This window comes from Ochotona princeps, chromosome 10 (genome assembly GCF_030435755.1).
Source record: "Ochotona princeps isolate mOchPri1 chromosome 10, mOchPri1.hap1, whole genome shotgun sequence".
In the NCBI taxonomy this organism is placed as follows: Eukaryota; Metazoa; Chordata; class Mammalia; order Lagomorpha; family Ochotonidae; genus Ochotona; species Ochotona princeps.
In genome coordinates this window covers 60,871,478-60,877,778 of record NC_080841.1, presented here as the reverse complement: position 1 = coordinate 60,877,778, position 6,301 = coordinate 60,871,478, and the positions used below count along the sequence as shown (strand labels likewise).

The following is a 6,301-nucleotide window of genomic DNA, read 5'->3' as shown; positions in this document are numbered from 1 at the left end:
AGACAGAAAGAGCTTCCGTCTGATGATTTACTCTCCAAGTGACCGCAACAACCAGAGCTGAGCTGATCCAAAACCAGGCGCCTTTCCCAGGTCTCCCACGTGGGTGCAGGGTCCCAAGGCTTTGGGCCATCCTTGACTGCCCTCCCAGGCCACAGGAAGAGAGCTGGACGGGAAGCGGGGCCGCCGGGATTGGAACTGGTGCCCAAATGGGATTCCGGCGCCTGCGAGGCGAGGACTCTAGGCGCTAGGCTACCGCTCCGGCACCATTGCTGAGGTTCACGCTCCCCAAGCCTGGCGCCACGGCGACACCTGCTGGTGCAAGAAGAGGACGCGCGCGTGGAGGCGACCCTGCAGTGCGGTCCTCCTGCCGGCGGGGGGCAGTGAGCCGACGCTCCCGCGCCGCGCGCGCACTCTCGGGCGCGCCTTCCCGTCGGCCCCCGCTCCCGACCCCGCGCCGCGGAGCGCCCAGCGTCTTGGGCTGCGGGTGGGCGGCCGCGGTGGTGGGCTCGCGGCTGCAGGCGTCCTCGGAGTGCGGCCCGGCTCCGCGCTGCCCCCGGGGCGGCTCATGGGCAGAGTCGGCGCGGCCGGCTGGGTGAGTGGCTGCCCTCGCGGGCCGGGAAGCGCTGGACGCGAGGCCGCGGCGGCTGTAGGCCGTGCCGGGACGTGGAGGGGGGTTCCGGCCTGGCCAGCTCGAGCCGCCGGGCGTGTGTGTGTGTGTGTGTGTGTGTGCGCGCGCGACCCCGGGCCCTGCTCCGGGTGTGTGTGTGTGCGTGACCCCGGCCCCTGCTCCGGGTGTGTGTGCGTGACCCCGGCCCCTGCTCCGGGTGTGTGCGCGCGCGCGCGCGACCCCGGCCCCTGCTCCGCGCCCTGGTCCGCCACCCTCGTCCCCCCAGCCTTTCCCCGTGAATGCCTCGGTCTCTTTGGAACTCCGTGTCCTGACCAGGTTGTCCGCTGCGAGGGTGCCACCCCCACCAGGCTGGCCTCCTGGACCCCGGAACTGGGAGTGGCAGGTGCCGGGCATCTGTGGAAGCGGGCAGCCCACCCGGGGAGGTGACGGCAGCCTCTTTGAGGGGTGTGAGCGTCTCCTGCTTTGGAGGAACCAACCGAGGCTGCAGCTTGAAGGAGGTGGTCCTTGGTCGCTGGAAACCCACCCAGCTGGATCGAGCCGGGGTCTTTCGAGGCGCACGCTGGGTCCTAGAGGTGTCTTGTTGCCTGTGCGAGGTGAGGACGAGGTTCCTCGGGAAGGGAACGGGGTGCGCAGTCTGCAGAGGGGCAGCCCCTGGCGCGTGCTGGAGACGGCCAGGAGAGCAGCAGGTCTGGAGCGGTGGATTAGAACCGGCGCCCATATGGGAGATCTGAAGTGTTTACGGACGCTCTTGGCAAGGTGCTGTTGGCCAGAACCGGGCCTAGGATGGGAAGTGGAATAGACGAGGGACCAAGGTGATTAGTAGAGAAGTCTGCCTTGCTCTTCAACAACGTTTTCACAATTGTTGCTGGATGTAGGCTGCCGACATTTTGAGTAGAAAGACTTATAGGGAATGCGAGATGAACAGGATAGGAACCGACACTGGGAGCTGCGTGCTGTGTAGCTGAGAACAGAGTGGAGTGCTAGCATGGCTGTAAGGTGTACGAAAGTGGTGACAGAAGAGCCGTTTCCTCGTAGAGTTCTGGGAAACCTGAACACCCCCTTTACGGAGAATGTTGAGAAAGGTGCACACCCCCAAAAGTGTCGACAGTGGATTTCCTTTATAACCTTTCTGGTTTTTCCAGGACATGCGTTTTCCAACCTTTCTCTGCTCCCGGCAGGGAACAGGGAGGAGATCCAGTGGTTGTGGACCCGAGGTAACAGCGTGCAGGACGGCTGTTAAACAGCTGGCGATTAGGCTTTGCACTGCACGGCGCTCCATGGTGTTCTGCTGGTACAGAGCATGAGGATGAGTGGCATATTGAACTGATGAAAACCAAGTTGTTGCAGGTGTAATACAGGGGCACATGCTGATTACAGCTTATGGGTTTGCGGGGCATCGAAGTGTATGACCCTGAGACTCCCCGTCTTTCTGTGTAGATTGACAAAGCCAGATTCAGCGAGGCAGCTTTCATTTCTCATTGCATTTCTGCTTACTGATCTCAAGACTCTGTTTAAGCCTGCTGCTTGAGGTGCTAGAACTCAGGCCCTGCCTTGTTATCGATTGTGTAGTGGTAGTTTTTCCTCTGACTCATTTAGGTTTGCAATTTAAATTTTTCCTTACTTACATCACATTCCACTTGCCTTATGTCCTTAAAGATCAGGAATGCCGATTTTATTTCTTGATAATGTGATTTAAGTAATGCATTCATTTTCCACCAATTCAACTGATAAAATCTAGAAATTTTTTTCTTGTTTAAGATTTATTTGAGGGCCCGGCAGCGTGGCCTAGTGGCAAAAGTCCTCTCCTTGAACGCCCCAGGATCCCATATGGGCTCCGGTTCTAATCCCGGCAGCTCCACTTCCCATCCAGCTCTCTGCTTGTGGTCTGGGAAAGCAGTCGAGGACGGCCCAGAGCACTGGGACCCTGCACCCGCGTGGGAGACCTGGAAGAGGTTCCTGGTTCCTGGCTTTGGATCGGCGCAGCACCGGCCATTGCGCTCACTTGGGGAGTGAATCATTGGATGGAAGATCTTCCTCTCTGTATATCTGACTTTGTAATAAAAATAAATAAATCTTTGAAAAAAAAAAAGACTTATTTGAAAGAGTTACAGTGAGATGTCTTCCATCTGCTTGGTCACTCTCCAGGTGGCCACGCTGGCCAGGGCTGAGCTGGGAGCTTCATCTGCGTCTCTCATAGATAGCAGGGGCCCATACACTCGGACCACCCCCTGCTGTTTTTCCTAGGCCATTAGCAGGGAGCTGTATTGGAAGTGGAGCAACTGGGATACACATCAACTCCTATATAGGACACTCATGTTGCAGGTGGCAGCTTTACCTGCTATGACACAACACCAGCCCCTAGAAAAGTATTTATAGACTTCTTACTGTATTCCAGGCATATTGCAAAGCCAGAGATTAAAAATGAAGGCAAAAACACTTTAAGAAGTGTTTATAATGACAGTTGGAGGCAGCGTAACAGGTTGCTATAATCCCAGTAGATTTAGTATGTGTAGCGGGAGCAAATTGGGGGTAGCTTTGGCATGGGAGTAGTAGTTGTGAAGGCTTGTACGATACGTAAGTGAAAGACAAGTGGGTAGAAAGTTTCTGAGACATCTTACTCGTTCTTCATGCTGATAGTACTTATTTAAAAACAATACTCCACAAGAGTGAGCATCTGCTTACTGGTGGGTATGATGCTTGCTTCCACGACACGGTACTCCTGACTGCAGGCCCGACAGCTGTGCTGGTAGTCCAGGTGGTCAGGTGTGCCTCCCACCAGGGGAACTGTGGGCACCCAGCCTCAGCTGTTGGCAAGCGTTTGGGGAATGAACCGGCAGGTGGAGCTTTCTCTCTCTGAGTCTTCAATAAAAAAAAGCAGAAAGCAGCAGTAGCTTTGCAGCTTCGTGCTCGGAAATTCACTATTCTTCCTTCCAGCAGAATCATGTTTATTGTGTTCTTAATAAAAATGAAATATATAGAGGATCAAAGGCTAATGTTGATATAATGGACTTCACGGCAAATATTAAGGAAGTTAGAAAAACCAGCTGTTGATATTTGCTTTGGAACCTGTCTGCTTATGGTATTTCTAAATGTTAGAAAATGCTGATTTTGGGGTCCAGCGGCGTGGCCTAGCGGCTAAAGTCCTCGCCTTGAACGCCCCAGGATCCCATATAGGTGCCGGTTCTAATCTGGGCAGCTCCATTTCCCATCCAGCTCCCTGCTTGTGGCCTGGGAAGGCAGTTGAGGACGGCCCAATGCATTGGGACACTGCACCCGCGTGGGAGACCCGGTAGAGGTTCCAGGTTCCCGGCTTCTGATCGGCGCACACCGGCCGTTGCGGCTCACTTGGGGAGTGAAATATCGGACGGAGAATCTTCCTCTCTGTCTCTCCTCCTCTCTCTGTATATCTGACTTTGCATTAAAAATAAATAAATCTTTAAAAAAAAAAAAGAAAATGCTGATTTTGATTCATTAACTGGAGCCAGACTTTATGAAATGCATGTTTATATGTTATCCGGGTACTATCCTCAACACTAATTCTGTTAAACATGAGTATTGACAGAGCCTTGGTAAGGTACTTGTTAAATACATTTCATTGCCTTGGGGGAGAATTAATAAACTGGGACAAAAATGAAAGTTGCAAGCACCTTTTAAAGAAGAGCTGTGTTAGGACTGTAAATACAGGATGGGCATTTTACATGGTGCTGTTAGCACTTGGATCCCTGATGGGAAAACCAGACCGAGTTCCTGGCTGCTGGCTTTGGCCTGGCCTAGCCTTGACTACTGGGGGCAAATGGAGAGGGGACCTGCGGATTGAGATACACACTTACCTCTTCCCCCTCTCTCCCTCCACCTCACTACCTTGCAAATAAGCAAATAACTTCTAAACATCATTTGAATAAATTTGTTTGAAAAGACAGCGAGGAAATAATAAGGCAAATGAGATTCAGGGAAAGTCAGGTGAGTGGCTTGGGGAGGGGGCATGTGATGAGGTGTAATTTCTTGTCCAGATCCTGTCTTATTTAGAATGGTAAATTCACAGGTGCTTGTAGCATTATAACTAAGTAAGGGCAACTCATACATGCATGGGTGGATTAGAACAATGTATTGCTGCAGTGATTAATACAGTTTTGTGAACTTCAGTGAAAGTAAAAAAAATGAAAACATCTGTGTTTACTGTGATTCACAGATTTGATTTTATAAGCTCTTATAGCAAACTAGCAGAAACTGGTAAGATACATTAGTTTCTAATACTTAACATGTTTTTTTTAGAGGTTTGAGAAAACAAATGAGGAACTTTAGTTGAATGCAAGATTTTTCTGCATAAACGATCCTAAAGCTTTCGGAGCAAGGCAGTGCAGAGGTTGTCAGCCACCTGCAATTTAGACATGAAATGGAATCCTAACTCAGCTGGGAAATGTTTGTTAACATGTTAAACTGCTAGGTGTGGAGTCATGTTGGAAACAGATCCTCTGTCGGCCTGAGTTTTACCCCAGAATGTTGAGGCGTGTTTCCGTCCGCTGCAGTGTTCTGGCTAGGTATGCACTAGTGCGCAGGGTCACTCGGCATGCTGTCCCCGCCACTGCCTCTTACTCCTTTCTTTTTGAACTTCTTACGAGTGTATTGTGAAATGTCCAAAATATAAAACTTGAGGATTTTGCCATTCAGTAGGCACTGGGTCCTGTGCGGTCATCCCCACCGTCCTCCTATAGGCCTTGCCTATTTACTTTGCAGTGGAGCCTGTTAACATTGCTAAGTTTGTGTTGATTTATGTGGCTACAATTTAGAATTTGTATTGCATTAAACAATTTAATAAATGCTAATTAATTTCTACTCCATTTTAAGACATTGGAGATTGAAAAATGAATAAGCTGATCTCCCTGTTCCCCTTTATGTAAGTGGGTATTTGGTTATCCTATTTGCATTTTTACATGTTTGGAAGATCTCCAAAGCAGTTCTCATGTTTCTTACAAAGTGATATTGAGAGAAACAAACATCTAAAGTAGTGTTTAACTTCAGTTCTTAGAAGTTTTTGATAGTTTGTGATTTTCCTTAAGGTGAAATTGTTTATCTTCCCTACCGTCATAAGACTGAAGAAAACGAATGAACCTGTGGTTTATGAGGCTTTTGTTTGGTGGCCAGTTAAATCTTAAACGAAGCTAGAAGAAGCGTGCTTGGTTGTTTCTGACTGAAAACTAATACTTTTCTGAGTTGTACTTTTTTGAGTACCGTGGGGCTAGGATGAACTCGCTTGCTTTTCTTGCTTCTGCTTTTACTGAGTTTTTCCCAGATTAGAGTTCAAGCATATGTGTGTCTAAGTAAGAATGATGAGTTTGGAATTCTAGGTGAACTATGAGAAAAGTGCAGAAAAGCCATTGAGCATGGTGTTCTTTATAGCTGAAGTATTGCCGCCCAGGAATTCCTGAATAGATGCCGTGGAAGGACTTTGCAGTTAGACCTTTACCACTGTGTCTGACCTCATTTCCTACCTAGCTTTGGGCTGAGCATTGATCGTAGTAAAGAACAGTATAAATTGGGTCTAGCTTTTTATAGTGTACGATAGAGTGGGTTAGCCTGTGAGTGCCAGGTTCATCAGCCCTGGGGGTTGGGGATCCGCAAGGCTTGGGTCGTGTGAGCGCTGGGGCCGTGGGGATCGAGTGGGGCTCGGGTCAT

At 50.1% G+C, this 6,301-nt stretch overlaps 1 protein-coding gene across 1 annotated transcript in view; it reads left to right on the top strand.

Moving 5' to 3' along the window:
• The first annotated feature begins 419 nt into the window (after window positions 1-419).
• The window catches only part of RBM17 (RNA binding motif protein 17), a 28,115-nt gene continuing 22,233 nt past the window's right edge, over window positions 420-6,301 (top strand). Inside the window, exon 1 of the mRNA XM_058669515.1 lies at window positions 420-592. The gene's annotated coding sequence lies outside the window, so the exon portion shown is untranslated. The remainder of the gene's footprint in view (window positions 593-6,301) is intronic.